Consider the following 21,533-nt stretch of genomic DNA (forward strand, 5'->3'; position numbering starts at 1 on the left):
TAGTTAGTAAGTGGAAGATCTGGGACTCAAGTTCACTTCCGACTCTTCACCAAGTGGTAACTGGGCTTTGACACATCCATTCTGTCACCACCACACCAGACTCCCAGACTTTGTGGACTCTGACTGTTTCAATATTCTGAAAGGCTGGTGGGGTGTTAGGAAAAATGAACTTTCCATGAATTTAGTTGAATATTCAGTATCAGAGTGGGCTAACCTACTGGCTCAAGCCCAAAGAAGGCAGCATAGCAGTAAGAAATACTTTCATCCCTTCATCATTTAATTTGCACATTTCAATCAATATTTTGTCATATATATGTGTGTATATATATGTGTGTATATATATATATTTATACACACATATATATGTGAGAAAAATAATGCCTAAAGCAGTTCTTTCAACAGCCAAGGATATTTTTATTCATTCGTTCGCTCTCTTTGCTAAAGGTCATAGTTAATCAAAGAATGTGGTACATATGATCAGTCTGAAATTACTAAAGACCTTAGGGATATGCTGCTATGATCTCTGAACTGAAAAGCCCTGACTTATTCTCTAGGAACAAAGAAAAGATGAGTCAATTGACAGTGTCTACAGCTTCAGTTGCTTTTGTGGAGAACAATTTATTATTACCTCTTGTCTCAGGTAGCTGTTATCTGCCTGGGGATTTGATGAATAAGTGTGGGCATCAGCGAATTAGACAGTGATTCGAACCTACTAGAAGGTCACATCTCATTTTTCATACATAATTGAAAATCCGAAGTGTTAACAGTTATGTAACCTACCCAAAACAGCCTTGCTGCCCTTAACACAAATTACATTTTGATCAGCAATTGAATACTAAATTTACTCAACAATAAAATAAATATATTCAAAACTCAAAACCTAGTCGTTTCTTAAGATTTTAAGTTCCTTACAAACTTTATTATATTACAAATATGGCAAAGTTTAGAAATAATTTTAAGAGGTATTTGACTAATGATTGATCATAATTACAAACTAATTTAACCAGATCCTTTGGATATTTTAATCTGCACTTATCAATTTAACATTCGTGATTACTTTACACACAGTACTTTCATTCATATCCCACAGGCCATGCCGAATGCAAGGAAACTTGAGAAATGCAATCTGTACATAAGTGATTATATGTCTACCTAAAACATGAGTAGATTCTATTTTTAAAAGGAAAAAAGAGAAAACCATGCACAAACGGGACATTAACAATCTCTGCCACATCTATGTTACCTCTGATGAGTTAGGCCAATAGCTGATCTTCCCAATCTTTTTTTTCCCAGCAGTCCCTTGGGCTCCAGGACCTCTTTTGTAATTACTAAGAGCTTTAAGTATATACATACTCAGGAGATGGCCCTGGTCTCAGTACAGATATCCTAGGCTATCACATCTTTTTGGATGACTTGTTATGTAGAGATTGGAACTCTATGAAAGTACTGCTAAGGGATACAATTCCAACACATATATCAACTTTGCACAATGTTCAGAGTGATTTTCTTCAGCTCTCTCTATATAAGGTCTTCAATGTCGAGGATTATCAAACTTCTCCCTCTGTGATCCTCTGTATTCAGAACCTTGGTTTTGGGGAGATAAGGGGAAGAAAATTAGAAAATCAATATGAGGTCAAAATTCTTCACTTAAAAAAATAAAACAAAACTCAGCATTAAAGCATTTTTGATGAAGGTTAATTCTGCCTGCTTGACTCGGGCTATGGAAGGTTTATATGGATATCATTGAGTTAAATTTGTAGCTATATACACTTAACAAATCATATTTGTACCAAAGCAATCAGCTTATTTTTTTAAAAGTACTCCATATTTTTTAAAAGATCACATTTCCAAACTACTATTTAGCTTGAGGGATTTTTCCTCCATAAATTTTGCTTGGCATTTGAAAAAGTTATTTCTTTTTTGATAGCTTAATAAATCTGTATTTTTTTTTCAATATCAATAACCTGATCTCAAATGTAGGAAGGAAAAGCAAGGATGATAGAGAAAGACAAGAAGGAATAACTTGAGGATAAAAGATAATGGAATAACCAACTTTTCCTCTCCTTTATCACAAGTCTTTATTTATAAAACACAAATCATTCGCACTGCTTTCCATTATCCCTATAAATTCCTGAATCTACCATGTGAAAAGTTATTTCAAACAAATGGCTTCTGTCACTATCGGAATAGTTATTTTACATTAGATCATTCTCAGAGGTTTTGTTACTACTTTAGAATTTTAAATGTCATACTAATTAAAATTTTCAACTTTCTCTGTAAAAAAAAAAAAAAAAGAATCACTTATTTCTACATCAGGTGAGAGACAGGGAGCCATTACTTTTTGTGTCTTATGTGGTTTCCTTTCAGAGTTGTTGAGCATTAGAACTCACACTGATGTTTCCTGAGTCCCTTTAGTTGCTTTCAGGAGCTCTTTCATTGACGCAGTTAGAGGAGGAGAGCTAGTTGGTGCCAGGAAGGAGGTAAATTTAGCTTTTACCTGGGTTGGGCGTCAGGGAGTCTGGAAGTTGCTCATGGTATTGTCTGTATGAATCTATTTCAGTTTTCTGAGAAGGGGATTCAAAAGTTGTTATTAGATTCTCAAAGGTATCTGTGACCAAAATAGATTTAAAATGGTGGTCTCTATTTCTTCTGTAAATTCTGGAGGGCATCACTGCACCTCCAAGGAAGTGGTGCCTTCATTCCATGTCTCCTTTCTCCACCTGTGGAGGTAGAGGCTAGGAGAAAGGCCATGTTAGGAATGTTGGCTATAGATAGGGGTATAGTGGCGGAAGTAGTAAAATGTCCCACCTCAGGGGCATCTGCCATTCTGATCCAGCCTGGGGCCCTCTGCGACATTTCTCCACTCAGTACTACAGGTTCTCCGTGTGTAAAGTATATATTTTAGGCACGGAAACACCACCTAGCCCTGGTTTCATCAAGACATGTATTTTAGAGAGCAATTTGCATATAGGAGTATACTAAACTCTTAACTTCCTGCCATCTCTCCTCCTTTCGGATCCTCAATGGCCTTGCAATGTAGCTTATATATGTCTCATAAAGGTTTATTGAATTGAATTAATCATAACAATTAGATATGTTTTATACTATGTTTTTATCAGGTCACTTAGGATTTCTATAAAATCCTGTTTCTCTGATTTATTAAACAAGTGAAATTTCCCTTGGGCTTCAAGTGCTGTACGAAGTAACAAATTCAATTAAATCTAACAGCAAAATTCTCCACAGACAAAAAAGCACATTCATACCCACTAGGGAAACCTTTTTATCTAACACAAAAATTAACCCCATACATGCTACATCTCCCTCCCTTCAATTTTTCTATAAATCTAGACATGTGAATGTGTCCAGAAAAAAGAATAACCAACAAAAAAATGGCCAGTCTTTCATCTGCTGTGATTTAAATCAAGGGATTTTTATGTTATTACTGGTCATAGTTGATGTTTAACATGATAAAGCCACCTAATGTTACATATTTAATTGGCCTTTGTTCCTGTGGCTTCTTTTCTTCTAAGAGAGCAAAGATTTTGAATAAATAAATTTTAAATTAAATATCCTAACCCTGAGTAATTGATAAGGAGAATGAAAACAACAAACAGAAGGAAATTAAAAGGGAAGGAAGTCCAAATGCTTTATCTTATCTCTTTGCTTTTATTTATTAAATATTTGCTGAGCACCTACAGTAGGCTGTGTGCCAGGTATAAGAAGTACAAAGATGAATAAGACAAAGATCATACCCTCAACCACTGGAGAACACAAATAACTGAAAACATTGAACTCATAGAAGTAGAGCAGTGGTTGCCAGGACCCGAAGGGTTGGGAAAATAGAGAGATGTTGGGCAGAGGATACAAACTTCCAGGTATGAGATAAGTTTCGGGACCTAAGGCACAGCATGGTACTGTAGTTAACAATACTGTGTTGTATACCTGAAAGTTCCTATGAGAATAGAGTTTTAATTGTCTCACCATATCAACAACATGATATTTTTGTGAGGTGATGGATGTATTAACTAACTTTATTGTGGTAAACATTTTGCAATATATACATGTACGAAATCATCACATTGTACACCTTATTCTTATAGATGTTAAATGTCGATTATATCTCAATAAAGCTGGGAGAAAAAGAGAATAAGATTTATCCAATTCACCTTCAACCTCAGCATGTTAATTCTGTTTTGAATAATTCATATTCACCACCAACAAACCCCATGTCAGCCGCCAAGCATACACACACCTTAGAATCCATGCTATCATAATTTTGCCTTCTAAATACTTCAAGAATTCAGATTTAATTCCATGGCTAACTGCTAATGAGAACTGTCCTCATTCCCCACCTCCACCCAATCACCCCATTTTCACCATCTCCCTCCTGAAAACTGTTAGGAAATCCTCTTCAATTTGCAAGACAGCCAAAAAAGAGTTCTGCCTTCAGGCAGCAGCCAAAGGACATTTTGAATGTTAATGGGTTAAGGTCTTAGGAAGAAGAAATGAAAACTTTGTTTAAGGATTGCATTTTCAGTTTTTATTTCTATTTAAACTCAAAGCAAATGTTCACACTGCAATAAAAAGAAAATCTAGATGCCCAACAATAGAGGAGTAGTTCAATAATACTGATACCTGTATATATTAAAATGCAATGTAGTTAAAAATTTTTTTAGAAAAACTTAATATGGGAAAATATACAGCACATGATAAACTAAGTGAAAGAAGGAAATCACAAAACAGGATATGCAGTATAACTGCATTACTTTTTAAAGTATGAATAGAAAAAGAACTATAACATCAAAATATTATGTGATGGGATTGTGAGTGATTTATATTTCCTTTATACTTTCCTGTATTTTCCAAATTTTCAAACGTAAGTATATGTTGCTTTTAAAGTAATTATAAAGGTCAAAGTTATTTTAAAAACTGGGAAAAAAGCTTTTTCTGCAGCCTACTGAAATATCAGTAATCTTAAAAAATCATTGCTTTTTAATCTCACCTTTGACAAAAAAATTGGAGTGTTTATTGATTGAGGTAGGGGGAGTCGAATTATAAAATAACTTTCCCACTTTCAACCTACAGAGAATTCTCTACTTATCCCCCAGTGTATCCCCTTTTCCTATCCCTGTCTATCTACAAGTGGGAAGATAGCAAACCATCCCCTAATAACTTACTAACATTGTTGGCCCATCCATCCTCCAAGGGCCTAGTTTCCACCTGTACCTCCTTAGTCTCCAATGCCATAGGGAACAGCCTCTTTTAGTTTAGAGACAAAGATAGGTACCTTCAGGGGAAAAAAAATAAATGTATACAGAAGCCTTTGGAGTTTGCATGTGCCACTTAGATGTAAACAGCTATTCTTCAAGCCAAAAACCTTCCAAAATCATGGACTACTTTAATTCTACTTCCTACTTTACAGACAGCTGTCTTGTCCTCTTAACTTTAAATGCCTTTCTGTAAACAAACATCTGCCTAAGACTCATCTCATGGATGACAGAATATGCATCTGCTTTTGTTTTCCTTTGCTCCTAATCTAGAGATTATGATTAAAGATATGTCCCAAAGCAAAATTTGGCAAAAGACTACAATGTCATTGTTTATCAAAAAAATAATTCCAACAGAAAGGGCCTGTCTTCCCAGTAGCGTATCTTGGATTACATGTATGCCAATGACCTAACATCGGTATAGAAATGCTTCTTTGGGAGTTAGGTTTTCTTATATTATTTCAGCATGATTTTCTTCCTGATTTTTTTCAACTACTTCCTGTTCTTCCTTTCCTCCTTCTAGGCACTTAGCCAATGATCGATTTCTGCAATTTTTCTAAAAGCTAACTGTTAAGGATAGACATTTCCCATAAAGTATTAGTTTGCATAATATCTGCTCTGGGCACAAGAGCATCTTAAGAAGATACTCTTTAGAACAGCGACAACAAAAATCTCCCAAGTCTAATAGCATTAGATTCCTAATGGTGGAATTCTAGATGCTTTGAAAGCTGAGATAGAAGGAGCATATTTTGAGCAAGAAGTTCTCTTGTCCTCCCTCAAAGTAGTCTTCTCTAGACGCTTCCAGATCTGCCATAAAGCCAGGAATGTGCTTCAGATTTAGAATCGGAAGTGCCTTGAGCTGTTTTTCTAGGGGTAGGGATGAGTTAGAAATGACCAAGCTCCTGTCTTGGTGGTCTAGCTTGTAATCAGTTGTCGTCATCTGTAAGACCAGAAGTATGTACCTAGTTCCTTCTCTTTGAGGGAGTCTGGATGCTCCCACATTTTCCAAGGACAGCCTGACATTATCTGTCTCCCTGAGAAGTGTAGCTTTCCCATAACTTGGACTTAATCACAATGTAAACTATCTTTGGCCAAAGGACTTGGGCAACTTAGACCAATCGTGGTGCAACCACATTCTTTGTTAGAAAAACTGTCCTATCAGAGACCTTACAGGGTGCCCAACGTAAAATCAACCCGGCAGTAGGAAGCCCAGTAACCTCTATTAAGAAAAAAAGCTGAGATTTGTATTTTTTCATTTATCTATTCATTAAATATTTTTTGAGAATCTACTATGTCAGAAATTGTAAGGTGCTAGGAATTCAGCAGCACAGAGCAGGAGCTGGTAAGAAAAATATTTCTGCTTTAATAGAATCCCCATCTAATGAGAGAAAACAAACAACAAAATAAACAAGTGAAATATGTATACACTAGTTGGTGATATTGAAAAAAAAATAAAACAGGAAAGGAGAATAAAAAGATTCACGTCTTGAAAACAAGGAAGGTATTACATTTTAAATACAATGTTCAGAGAAAGGGTGACCTTTGGGTAAAGACCTGAAGAAGGAAAGCAGGAGCCATATAGGTATCTGAGCAAGGAACATTCCATGAAGCCAGAACAGAAGTGCAGGAGCCCTGAGGCAGGAGTATTCCTGTTTTGAATGAAGAACAAGGAGGCCAGGGAGGCTAGAACAGAGTGAACAAGGGGAGAGAAGTTGAAGAAGAGTTTGGAGAGGTCAAGAGGCAAAGTCACTCAGGTGACACAGGGATTTAGATTTCACTCTAAGAGAGGTGGGAAGCCAGTAAAAGAGTCAGAGAAGACTTATTTTAACAGTGTTACTCTCGGTTTTATCTTAAGCATAGACTACAAGAAGGCAAGAGCAGAAGTACAGAGATTAGATAGATTTTTGCAAAAATTCAGACCAGTAATGGTGGTAAATTGGGCCAGGATGGTAGCAGTGGACGTGGTGGAAGTTTTAAAGCTACTCAACTAAACAAACCATTTATTTGGTATGTTTATACAGAGAAGAAAATGGGTGTTTGTTACCCACCGCCATGTGCAACTCCAAGAGAATCTGAATAGGTCTTTGTATTGGTTGAATCGATTATAACATGATCAGTAGAGCAATAGTCAAAGGGTAAACTACTAGAAGGTCAGTGAGTAAATTTAAATATAATTTTGCATAACAAACACACAAGGAGTAACTATAATCTCCCACAGTTAGTAAGTTAACATCATAAGCTTAAGGTTCAGGGCTGTGTGACAATAAACCATTGTTGTTAAAGTGAAGTCTCACAGGAAATTTGCAGATAAACTAGCCAGCACCCATTTTATGATGGCAAGATACAGAAAGGATATAAATCCTACAAGATAGCATCTTCATTCTACCCTGCTCAATGTTTATATTCTGAGTGCCTTTAAGGCAGTTAATCTATAAAGACTCCAAACCTTTTCTCTAACTTGAAAGGAGATGGTTAGTTCTCTGGGAATACAGAACACCTGAGCCTAGAGTCTGTTTTTTCAAGGTTCTTCGTTTTATTACTAAATGAGACTTGTCACCTCTATCACCAACTCTAACACTATCCAACGCTGAATCAAAGAGTCCAGGGCTCATTCTTAGTTCTGTGCCTATGCCATGTCCAGCCATAAGAAGCTCTCCCCAAACAGAGATGATGATCAATAGACAAACTGGACTTTCTCTTTGGAAATTCAAATTGGGAAAAATACGAAAGATTCGAACAATTGGCAACTGCAGAAGTAGAAGAAACTTGAGCAGAATAACATTAATGGGGGGCAGAGGCATGTACAACTATTCTGAACCCTGACCAGCCCACCGGCCAGTCTCTCTGAGGCTGCAACAGTCAAGTCTCTGTTTTCGGGTCCCTCTCCTGTTGCCTTGAGGATCCTTGCTTAAGGTACCCTGAATGAGTTTGTCTCCTTGCAACTAAAAGTGCCTCCATAGAGGCTGAGAAAAAGAGTATTAACTGAGACCTATTTCTGGTTTATGACAGTAAAAGATACATTAAGAAAAAATGTTTTATCTTTAAAATTTACCTTGCTAGTCAATGGACTGTATATTAGGAATGATTTTTCTAGGAGAGGTCTAGGCTTGCTCTCAGACCTCAATTCTTATTCACGCAGTGCCTGTCCCCAAGTCTGGCCAGAAGAAGTCTATGCCCACCATGGAAAAGAAAAAAAGATAACCCAATCTTTTTTGTCTTCATAAGCACTATAAGCAATTTAACTACACTCTGTAATTTATCTTTTTCATGAACCACGTGGCCTTCTGAGTAAATTTTTTGACTGATGGCTCATTCACAAACATGATATAAATAATGTTATTAGCTTCTATTTGCCAGTATTTAGTATGTGTCAGGCCCTGTACTAACAGCGTTGCTTAGATTATTGTAATTAATCCTCACAACAAACCTAGAAGGCCATATTATTCACTTGTAAAGAGGAGATCCACAACATATAGAAGTTGCCCGAGCTGCTAGAGTCACACAGCTGTGAGTAACTGCCAGGATTTGAACCCAGATATGTCTGTGGGCTACTTTCATATTCCCTATCAACATCAAAAATCGAGAGGAACATTGATGGTGGTTATGTGGGAAGCCAGGGTCAAGGTTAGAGTAGCATGAATGAGCAGTTGCCTGAAGTGGTGACTTCCTATGGGTACAGAGCTCACGAGGAGCTGGGATACCACTTCTACCTGCTGCCAGCCAGTATTTAGTCTCAGGATGTCTGAAGGCTTCATGATGACCAGGCAGAGAAAGCAGGAAGGTAGGGCAAAGGGTACCAACCTGTTTAGGGCCTGGAGGGTTCTTCAGATCATACCGTTCAGCTCTCCCAGTAGTTTATGTGGATAAGTCAGAAAGTAAGGCTCATCCATGTGACTGTCCTTTAACCGAAGGAATTAATTTCTCTTCTGACAGCAAAGTCTTTCCGAATGAATAACAGCCCCCACACAGACATTCCTTCTCTAAACTTTCTCTTGTGTAGTCGATCCACAATACTTCTTGCCTCTCAGTCCCTTACATACAAAAGCCTACATGGAATATCACAAGATATGGCTAAAGGTGTTTATTCCTTAGGGAAATTGTCTTGCATGATTATGCCTCTATGAAAAAAGCAAGAGTGACACAAAAAGCTTCCTGGCTCTGGGTGGCCAATTAGTAGCCCAGAGTCTTAGTTCTCAGGTAACATTCTCAAATACTAAATTATTCATGAATAACTTCCTTAGACTCAAAGGCTGAGTGCAAGCCCCAAATGATTCCAGGAAAGCCCACAAGTTGTTCACTATGCATTTGGCTTAATTAACTGAGAAGATGCATTCTACATTTGCTCAGAGAAGCTGTTTTATGAGGCAGAAGTTCAGTGTGTAACATAATCCACAGCCCCCACTAACTGTTCTGTCATCCACCACCCTCCCACAACTACCTCCTCAAACATACAGAGCAGGCTGTTCATGCCAGGAGCAAACTGGGTGAACAAAACAAAAGGTAAATAATCTGTAGTTTGTGCATCTTCACAAATAGAAATGAAGCATCCAAGATGCAGAGACTGAAAGGAGCCTAGTGTTTGTGTTAGAACACAGAAGGCCACCAGTGGGGAAAGTCCATCAGAGCAACAGAACCACCCCCTTCCCCACAGTGATATCTCCTCCCAGCCAACCTCCTTCCTGGTGAACATCAGAATTAGCAAGAGAGAACCATGGCTTTGCATAGAAAAAGTTGTCAAGTCCTTTGGGTTTAAGCAGGCTTCTTGAATATTTTCTCATGATAATCGCCATTTCCATGGCCTCTGGTTCTTTTTTATTCAATTCTGACATTACCTAGATTTAAACTTCATGGGTTTGAGGGCAAAGTCCTCCACAACACTGCCCTTACTTCAGATGTCAGTCATAAATTTCAGGAGTCCTCACACTTCTGACCAGCGTGGCTACAAATTTGAGGATTCCTGTCACTCCCCTCAGTTGTGACAATTTGCAAGAACATCTCCTAGAGCTCAGGGAATCGCTATGCTTACAACTAGACTGGTTATAATGGCTACACATAGGGTCAATTCTAGAAGGGTCCTGGATGCAAAGCTTCCATGCTGTCTCCATGGCATCAGAACGCATCACCCTCACAGCACGTCAGCATTTTCACCAGCCCGGAAGCTCCATAGGCCTCGGTGTCCAAAGATTTTATTGGGGATTTCGTTAGTTTCATTATGTAGGCGTGACTGATTAAATCATTGGCCCTGTGACTAAAATGCAATCTCCAGCCCTCTTCGCTTCCCTGGAAGTTGGGCTGGCCCAAAGTTCAAAATCTCTAATCTTGTGGTTGGTCTTTCTGGTGAACAGACTCCATCCTGAAACTACCTGGAGGCTCACCGTGAATCACCTTGTTAGCACAAGACACTCCTATCACTTAGGGTATCCCAGGGCCCTCGAGCCTTGGCACGTGCTTTTCCTTCTGATGGTCACTCTTCTCACTTCTGGCTTGGCTAATAACTTTTAACTTCTCTCCAATAGTAATAAAAGAAATGAAATTTCAAAGCATTTGCCAGTGAAAGGCCCAAACCTCTCCTTGTTCAAGGGAGAACACACCCGTACACAATTTCACACACATGCCTTTTAAGGGAGAGGGGAGACTCTCTTACTGGATCATCCTGGTCCCTCCCTTTGTTGTGGCAATTGAGATAATAGGTCAGTTCATAATGGCCGCAAAAAAAAAAAAAGCCAAAAACACTAAGTTGCTTTACTTTAAAAAGCCTAAAGTAGAGAAAGTGGGGAAGTGAAGTCAGGAAAACCGGAGGCCTAAATTTGAGTAATACTTTTTTAGGTGCTTTACATGGAGAAGGAAAGAACAGAAAAGAGTTTTAGGAAATATTTCTAAGTGATAATGCAACATAGTGATTAAGAGATGGAATGTTCGAGTTTACATCCAATTTTCATTACTTACTAGCTGTGTCCTTGGGCAGTCACTTAATCTCCTCGTGGCTCTGCATTCTTATCTCTAAAGCAGGGGCATTAATAGTGTCTGCCTCCGAAGGAAACTGTACTTCACACAGTTAGTAAGTGCTTAGTAGATGTTACTCATATCATGTTCTGTGGTTAATCTCTTTGGCATTTCATCAAGAAACTGCACTAAAATTTTTAGTGAGTTTTACAAGCCAGACTGATATTTCTGCAGATGTGATACAATGATAAGACAGAGTCATGATATGAGCCTTCAGATTTCACTCAAAGATTATTTGGGCAGGTCCCTCTGTATAGAATCTCACCCCCTCCCCCAATGTCTTGGCCATACTCATCTCACATGAAATTTCTGTTTGGTGGGTGATTCCCACTAGAACATAAACTCTACAAAGGCAAGAACCATGTATCTGCTATTCATCTTACATACCATTGGGTAGCAGAGTGCCTAGAACCTAGACCTAGTAGGTGCTCAGTATACATGTCCAAATGAATGAAGAAAGGAAAGAATGAAAGAAGGAATCAATCTATAGCCAAAAGGAGGGCAGGAGATATGAAGCTCTAGTCGGCGCTATCCCCCCAAGACAAAGTCTTGTGGCTAAAGGGATAGAACACTGTGAATGCCAGGTCTAGAGTGAGAAAATAGTGGTTTGTATCCCAATTTTGCTAATTCCGTGGACAAGCCATTCACTTATATTCTCTGAGCCTGTTTCCTCACCTGTTAACTCATTAAAATGGAGACAGTCATACTGACCTTATAATGGGATGATTAGAAGGATTAAATAACATACATGAAAGCCCCTAACTCTGCACAGTTAATACATCTATCCATGGACTCTAGAGAGGGATCTGACACATATCATGTCACCTATTGGTATCGTATTGAAGACAGTCCAGGAACTAGGTTTGGGGGACATAAGAAACTCATCAGCGATGCCACGCTCCCACTTTGTGGCTATTTTCTTAACCCTTCAAGAATTGGCGAACCTATGATATGTTGGCAAGTATCAAAACATTATGACTTAGTAATAAGTAAAAGACCTTCAGCCTCAAAAATTATCTTTAGATATTATCTTTCCTCTATATCTTATGATAAAATATAGAGGTATAGAAAAGAATCAAGACAATTGTCATAGCTGAAAACCAAAAGCAGAAAAGAGGTAACAAAAAATTCATGATAATTGTAACACAAAAAAATTAGTTTAAAAAAGATTTTATGACTTAGTTATGACAGTAACTGGTGAAAATGACAGTATTGGCTGAAAATGAGCCCTCTGGTAAATTTAAGACATGAAACAAATGAAATATTGCTATCTATAATTTGCAAGGCACTGTTCACAGTTACTGAATTAAGGGACATTATCATTGACTGGCAGGCAGTACAGTCAGTACAAAAGCCAGAAATGATCAATTTGATATGATTATAGCTGACAACATAAGTGTAACATACTCTCAATTAATTATATCACTGGACTTTAGCCTTTGAAATGTAGTCATGAAAATTTTATGAAGTCATGTTATTTTTAGTGACTCCTGCATATGATGGTTTGTTTGTTTTTTTAATTCAAAAAGATCATAATTTTCTCTTTTCCCTAGTTATCTTACTCTGGGTCCCTTTTCTCATCAATATTTCACCAGAATGTGAACTTTATACTTAATAAACTTATTCAACACAGGTTCAGAACCACCTTAACTTGTTTTTCCCTAATATTACCTTCAACAACTCAAATTATCAGCCACAAAGAGCTGATAAATTAGTGTTTTGGATGTTATTGCACAATCTGTCAAAATAAAGTCTCTAAAAACCATTGATGAGGAACGTTGATTGACAGGCTATTGTACATTGTGGCAAATTGTAAATACTTATTTAATTATTATACTGAGATACTAAAACCTGGCCCATCTTTGTTAAAATTGTTAATTAATTTTCAGGTTTATATTCCCCTTTGCATGGGCTTTCAGATCCTCAGGGTGTGGTATCACTGTTTATTGAGCACCTGCTCAAGGCATTCTTGCTTACCTTTGCCGAGGAGTGAATCATCTTTCCCTCTCCCCATTTTACCCATCTTGTCCTCAGGCAGTTCACCTCAGCCCTGCAATCTGCTCTACTCTAGGGAACATCACTCTCCTGAACCTCTCCTTCAGAATTGGAACAGAGAACATACGTTTTGCATTATTGCAGCACAATCTGCCAGAGAAGAAGGAAATCTGTGTTCCTCCCAGGGTGCACATGGGCTTCGTGTAGCAATGACCCCCGACACCTCGCTCTGGGGACCTAGGGCTGCCTTTCAAGGCAGAGGCAGTGCTAACACCAGTTACTACTTTGGAGGCCCTGTCTTTGTGCCTAGTACTTTACTAGGAAATTACATACTTTGCCACATTTACTAGTTCCAGCAACCCTATGAGGGAGGCACTACTATGATGTCTACTTTACAGATGCATAAGCTGTGTTAGAGTCTAAGTAATGTGCCCAAGACATCACAGAGTCGCTTAGACTCCAAATTCTCTGCTTCTAATCATTGTACTGTACCAAGATTCCATTTAATGCTAAATATAAAAGTGAAAATGGGTCCCTACATGCTAAGTCATTCATTCCTTCAGCATGTGCTCTGTGCCCCTCTCCCGTGCATGGGATCCCATCTCTTCTCACCACTCAATGATGTCACTCCAGAAATTCTCTCCTCTCTTACGCATCATCAACTTTTCCCATTCTACTAGATTGTTCCCATCAACAAATATGCTACTATTTCTTCAATCTTAAAACAATCATTGCTTGACTCCACATCCTTCTCCACCTACTACCCCATTTCTCTGTTCCCCTTTAGAGTAATACTCACCACATGAATCATGTTTTCTCACTGGCACTTTGTAATCCAAGTGGCTTTATATTCCTCCTATATTCTCTACCAGAATCTGAGGTTTAAAATTATGGAGACTCCTTCAACACCTTTTAGCTCAGGCTATTTCTTTCAGTAGATTAAGCATTCAATTGTAGTTTTTATTTCAAATGTGGCTGAGTTTTATTACATTCAGTAAGAATTTAGCAGTAAAAAGGCATGAATTCAGCCTTGGAAGGGCCCGTGGATCCTGTTGATTTCTTGCCGTTTTGCCTACGTTGCCTGACGCCAGAGCTGGGAGTGTGGAGTGATCAGAGGAGATCCACTGTGGCAACTGGGACAAAGCACTCACAGGAAGTTTTCTTCTTGTGATGTCTGTGAAGTGTTCCTTTTCTACAGATATTCTCTTCAGAGCCTATTTGGTGCAATAGTTAGCTATAAAGTTTATACAGAAATCATTTTCTGTAAATAAAATTGTTTTAAGCATAGTCGAGGAGCTCGCTCTGTAAAAAGACAGATGAAACAGCATGAGCAAAAAGAACCTAGAGACGTGAAACAGCGTTATGTGAATTATCGTGGATCCCTTTGTAATCCGGAGAATGCTTCTGTAATGAAAGCATTTATCTTTCGTGCAGCTCCAAATGTTTGTCTGCCACGTGTGCTTTACCAAGCATAGCTGCATAAGAATGGCATTATTTGTTACTCCATATTTTATAGATGTTCTTTTTGTATTACGATTCATTTGAAATTCTTTAATGAGTATATATTCGGGAGTCTCTCTCTCTCTCAAATGAATTTTCAAAACAGTTTTAAATGACTCTCATGAAATATAGTACTCATAAAGCACCATCATAAGGCATTTCTAATATGGTTATTTACATAAAATTGACTCCCAGTTTTTTTTTTTATTTTTCATTTGTTTAATTAAATTTATTGGAGTAACATTGGTTAATATAATTATATAATTTTCAGGTGTACATTATAATTTAACGTCTGTATATTCTATTGTGTGTTTACCATTCAAAGTCCAGTTTCCCTACAGCTCCATTTGATCTCCTTACCCATTTCACCCTCCTATACTCCCTATATTTTATTTATGCCCATCCCTCCTCCTCTCCTACCCCCTACCCTCTGGTAACCACTAGTCTACAGTCCATATCCATGAGTCTCTGTTTGTCCTGTTCTTTTGTTACTTTTAGGCTTATATCCCACATATAAGTGATATCATGGGATTTTCTACTTTTTCAGTCTGGCTTATTTCATTTAGCATGATTATCTCCAGGTCCATCCATGTTGTCACAAATGGCAGTATTTCATCTCTTCTTATGGCTGAGTAATATTCCATTGTATATACGTACCACAGCTTCTTTAGCCAATCACCTATCGTAGGACACTTTGGTTGCTTCCATGTCCAGGCCACTGTGAATAGTGCTGCTACGAACATTGGTGTGCAAATATCTTTATGGATATGATTTTTCAAGTCTTTAGGGTAAATACCCAGTAGAGGGATTGCTGGATCCTATGGTAGATCAATTCTTAGTTTTTTGAGGAACCTCCATACTGTTTTCCATAGTGGCTGTACCAATTTGCAGTCCCACCAGCAGTGTATGAGGGTTCCTTTTTCTCCACATCCTCTCCAATATTTGTTATTACTTGTCCTGTTGATTATAGCCATTCTAACAGGTGTGAGATGGTATCTCATTGTGGTTTTGATTTGCATTTCTCTAATAGCTAGTGATGTTGAGCATCTTTTCATATGTTCATTAGACATTTGTACGTCCTCTGGGGAGAAGTGTCTGTTCAGATTCTCTGGCCGTTTTTTGATTGGATTGTTTGTTTTTTTTATTATTGAGTCGTATGAGTTCTTTGTATATTTTGGATATTAGGCCCTTATCAGAGGCGTTGCTTGCAAATATATTTTCCCATTCTGATGGTTGTCTCTTTACCTTGTTGACGGTTTCTTTTGCTGAGCTGAAGCTTTTTAGTTTGATGTAGTCCCATTCAATTATTTTCACTTTTACTTCCCTTGCCTTTGAGGTCAAATTCATAAAATCCTCTTTAAGTCCAAAGTCCTTGAGTTTCATTCCTATGTTTTCTTCTGTGCATTTTATTGTTTCAGGTCTTATATTCAGGTCCTTAATCCATTTTGAGTTAATTTTGGTGTGTGGTGATAGACAACAGTCTAGTTTCATTGTTTTGCAGGTGGCTTTCCAGTTTTCCCAGCACCATTTATTGAAGAAGCTTTCCTTTGTCCACTGTATGTTTTTGGCTTCTTTGTCAAAAATTATTTGCCCATATAAATAGGGGTCTACTTCTGGACTCTCGATTCTGTTCCACTGGTCCATGTTTTGCTGCCAATATCATGCTTTTCGATTACTGTTGCTTTGTAATATAATTTGAAGTTGGGCAGAGTGATGCCTCCAGCCTCATTCTTTTTTCTCAAGATGGCTTTGGCAATTTGGACTCCCAGTTGTTTATAGTGTTCTCATAAAAGAGGCTGGGGACTATAGACTGAGAACAAACTCTCTATAAAAAACTCAGTATAGAGTTTTTATGTAAATATAAATTATTATAGGAAGGAAGAAAGAAAGAGGGAGAATAGAAGAAGGAACAGAGGGAGGGATGGGGATAGGAAGATGGAGGGGGAGGAAGGAAGGGAGGGAAGCAAGCTTTCTCAGAATAACTACCTTGTCATCATTGAGTGCAGGAATGCCATATCTGCAAAGAGGCGAATCTGGGACCAATCTTTTAAATAACAAATGGATACTTTTTCAACAATTAACAAAGTATTAAGTACTATTCTTAACTTTGGGTATGAAGGAATTGTATTTGGCTAATTGCATATAGATTTTTAAATCCTTGCAAAATAGACTGATGAGATGCATTTTCAAAATTCCTACAAATCAATAGGAAAGAGATAGCCCAATTGAAAATGGGGAAAAAACTTAAACAGCCACTTCACAAAAGCGAATAGTCAAATAGCCAATGAATAATGGCACTCAACATTATTATTTTTAAGGGAACTGAAAATTAAAATCACCATGAAATACCAAAACAAATCCACAAGAATGAAAAAGAATAAGAACACCACTATACACCAACTGGAACTCTGGTGGGAGTATAACTTGGTATAAACACTTTCGAAAATTATTTGGCATTATCTACTGAATCTGAACATATGCATATCCTATAGCCCAGCAATTCCACTCCTCTGCATATAGCCAATGAAACGCATATTTATAGGCACCAGAAGACATGTACAGGAATGTTCATAGAAGCATAATTTATAGTAGCCAAAAATAGTAACAACCCAAATGTTCATCAGAACAGATAAATAAATCATGGCATATATTTTTTTGAAATCATGATATGTATTAAGCAATGGAATGCTAAGCAATAGGCACAAATTACTGACACAAAATGGCATAGATGAATCTCAGACACAAAAGGCTGAGCAACAGAAGCCAGATGCAAAAAAAGTGAATATGTATGATTCTCTTTATATAAACTTCAAAAACAGAAAAAACTATAGTAAAAAGAATCAGGATGGTATTACCTTTGAGGAAAATAGTGTAAATGAGTAAGGCGTGCAAGGGGGTTTGGGGGTGCTGGTGATTATCCTTTTTTTGGTCGGTACTGGTTACATGAGTGTCTGTTCCTTTGTGAAAGTTCATCAGTCAAGCTGTGCACTTACGACTTGAACAGTTTTCCAAATGTGTATTTCAATAAAAAGTTCATTTACAAGTGGATAGCAATGAGAGACAGACAAGAGCATGTGGGTTGGTTCACGGTTGGAACGTGTCTTCTATAACTGTGGCATGGACAAGGTCCATCTCTACTCCTCTCTCCTGACCCTTGCCCGTGGGAGGACTATACTTTCTTCCTCTTTATATGGTAGGTCTGACCCTGCCCAGAACTCTGCCCTTACAGCAAGTCCTTTAAGAAATAATTCCTCACTAGACCACCACTGTTTAAATCCCACCCCACTCCTTTGGACTTGTGTAATCTCAGACAAGGGATCTAAACCAAGGCCTGTCCTCTCATCTGTAAATCAGGATGAATACCCCAAGGTTTGTTTTGAGAACGACGTGACTGAATTACAATCAGCACACAGGGCAATGCCTGGCTCGGAGTGAGCGCTCCGTAAATGTAAGTTGGTGTTGTTATTGGAGCAGAGGGCAGGACATAGATCACGCAGGGCTGTTAAAGCTTGGGCAGAGTCTGGTGTTATTTAGAGTATGTGGCAAGAACTATGGCAATGCGTGCGGAGTGAGAGGCCTACACAAGGAGGAAAGCAAAGGTGATGGCTGTTAACTGCCTTCCCGGTACTTAGGACTCAGGAGACAGGGAGGAACTTGGGTGTCTTGATAGGGAAGAGTTTTTTAAGACTTTCACTGATGCCATTTGTTGGCACCAAACTCCTTCTCAAAGTCAGGATCATATATAGCTTCGGCCCAAATGAGATACTGCCAATTATCTGGCATCTCCTGAACCTCCCCATCCTTGTCGTCTTGTCTCAGACTTGACCATTATTTTTCTAGATATGTCCTTAAGTTTAAAAAATCGAAGAGGCAGCTCTTAGAAGGGGTAGCTGTACGGAGAACAGGAAGGGGACAAGAGGAAGCACTGGATGCCAAGAACAGAGAGATAGTCAATGAGAAGAGAAGTAGGAAGATGTTAAAAACAATTAAGATTTTACACATGCAAATCTTGCTTTTCAAAAACTTACTGGCATAATCCATAGTCTATAATGTAGTGCCAAGATCTCAAAATGTGCATAGTAAATACTCATGAATCATATCTCCACACAGATCTAATAATTCTCAAATATGCAAGGGCAGATTTTCCAGGACTTGTCATGGGAGACACAATGAATGTAGGACTAAGCCAGCTTGGAAATTATCCGTCCCCTTCTGCTAAGTTATTGCCGTACTTCAACTCCAAAGCCCAGGCTTTATCCCTTACGTCTTGTTTTTTAATTCAAAACTATCACTAATGATCCACTTCATTAGAGGTATAATTTGAATTTAATTGAATCGAAAGCCTAACTTGTAATTTAAATAATCATCTTCTTAACTCGTTCCCCTACTATTTTATTATTTTAAAAAATTATAAGAACCCTTCAAATGGCACAACAGAGGAAAGCTTGCTTAATTATGCTTTTGTTAATTTTGCTCAGCCAGTCTGTTGTGAATGGCTGCATAATTTGGCCCCAGAAGCAAAATCACTTGGAATGTTCAGAAAAAGATGGCTTCCATCTGATGAGCACAAAGCGGTTTCCTGGTAATAATCATATTGTTTTATTCGACATTAGGAGACCAGTAACCTCAGAGTGATGACTTATTACCGTGAAGGACACTTGTGGAAGACAAAGCTGTGATATCAGTGATACCAAACCCTAGTGTTCAGGAAATGAAGTGAAATCCTAGGACACTGATTTCTCAACCTTGGTTGCACATTACATTTCAAATGTCTGGTACTCATCACAGACTAATGTAATCACAATCTCTGGAGATGACACCTGGGCACTGGAATTTTTTACCAATCATTCTTGTGATCGTTCACCCTTGACCGACTCCCATCAAAAAGGACTTGTTTTCTTCCTCTTTCTCATTGTCAGACAATGCTGCCTTGTCAGTTGGATTCTCCTCCTTATCAGCTCAGGTATAGAATATCTAGCCAGCTCCACCCCGCATTCCAGGCACTGTCTAACTGCACACTGTATGCTCTGGCACCCGCTGCCAGCAAACTACATCTTCTTCCACAGAGCTCAGAAATGGACAAAAGCATCCCTTGCTTACCTTCCTCCACATCCTACCAGATTGCAGTGTGTGGGTGATTAAAATCTCATTTATTCTCACTCACTTAAGATGAATTACTTACTTTGACCCTCCCCATCACTCACTCATTCATCCATGTCTTTGTTCCATCCAGCAGTGAAGGAGTGAGTACATCTTTTGAGTCAGATAGTTTCCAGCCCTACATCTCTTTCTGCCTCTGCCCTTAGTAGCTGTGTGACTACAGACAACTACTTGACTTTCCAAACTCCAGTATCCTTTCCTAAAATATATAAATAGCAATGCCTACCTAATACTAGATTTACAAAAACTAAGTAAGCTATTAAATACAAAGTATCTAACATAGTGTCTGGCACATGACATATACTCATTAATAAAGTGACAATGTTATCAATTGATTTTTTAAACAAATGTTTTAAGCACCACTTCTGTGCATAGCATTATATAATACAAAAAAAAAAAAACTGGAAAGATGAATATGTTAAGGACCTGCCCTCAAAAACTCTGGGATCTAATAAGGAAGACAAAATGAACCCATGAATTACAATAAGATAGGATTACATACTTCTAAAAAAGAGGCCTAGAGACAAAGAAAGAGATTATGGCTTTCAGTAGGGAATGGGATGGGGGAGTAAAAACTTTCACTTAATGCTTTGAATCTGCAGATAATAAGCTCCCACGACTAAGGTTGTATCCAACAAGTATTTAGTGCATCCCATCGTGACCTCCGTACCTCAGGAAAATCTGTCCTCATTGTCCCTTCTCACACTTCAGTCCCATCTCCAGGCCCTGACTCATGACATTTTTCTTTATGTGAAAGTCTCACCTCTTTTTTCCAGACATAAAAGCTCATATCATGCTTTAAGACTCACCCCCACCCCCAACCCCACCCCCGCCCACACACACCTTTTCCTTGAAGTCTTCCCAGACAGATATTGGGCGTAAAATATCCTTTATTGGGTACTTGATTATAAGCTATAATTGTAATATTCCTCAAAATGAATTACCTGGAGCATTTTCTAAAATGCATATTCCTGAGCCTTAAATCGAATCTGTTGAATCAATCTCTGGTGGTAGGAGCCTAGAATAGGTAGGAGTCTATAAAATCTGCATTTTATATACATGATAGATGATTTACATGCACTCTAAAGTTTAAGAACCACTTCCCAGTTCATTTTATTTCATTTGTTTATGTTGTTGCCTCAACAAGAATGCAAATTTTTGAATCACAAGAGAGTAGCTCTTTTGTAGCCTTCAGCCCCATGACAGTTTATTTCCACCAGCAGCGTCTATCACTGTGCTAAGTACATAGCAATAGAAAGTCACACACACCAACCTCTGTGTGTGCCCTTATGCATTAGATTGCCCTTAGACATCTGAAGGAAACTAAGGACCTTACTTGGGGACTATTGTTGGGGGTAAAATTTCTCCAGTGTTAGAAATGATTTATGGGGTGAAAATGTCATCCCATTTGTCAAATATAATTAATGTAAATAAGATTTTAGAATTACAATGGCATTATCCTATGCTTTTAATAATTCACTGAGATGAATTTCTGAAAGAAATGAAGGTAAGATTTTTAAACAAGTATCTTGATCTTATAATTTCTCAAAGCTTTTATTATTTAGGTTTATTGCTACCTTAGCATTTTGACCTCTAGTTTCATTAACC

General features: G+C 38.1%; 1 long non-coding RNA gene across 1 annotated transcript in view; it reads right to left on the reverse strand.

Moving 5' to 3' along the window:
• Positions 1-367: 367 nt before the first annotated feature.
• Positions 368-21,533, reverse strand: part of LOC120614994 (uncharacterized) — a 45,049-nt gene continuing 23,883 nt past the window's right edge. Inside the window, exons 3-4 of the long non-coding RNA XR_005656172.1 lie at positions 14,065-14,567; positions 368-1,584 (exon numbers count right to left, since the gene is read on the reverse strand). This is a non-coding gene — a long non-coding RNA (uncharacterized LOC120614994). The remainder of the gene's footprint in view (positions 1,585-14,064; positions 14,568-21,533) is intronic.

Source organism: Pteropus medius, unplaced genomic scaffold (assembly GCF_902729225.1).
Source record: "Pteropus medius unplaced genomic scaffold, Ma_sr-lr_union100, whole genome shotgun sequence".
NCBI lineage: Eukaryota > Metazoa > Chordata > Mammalia > Chiroptera > Pteropodidae > Pteropus > Pteropus medius.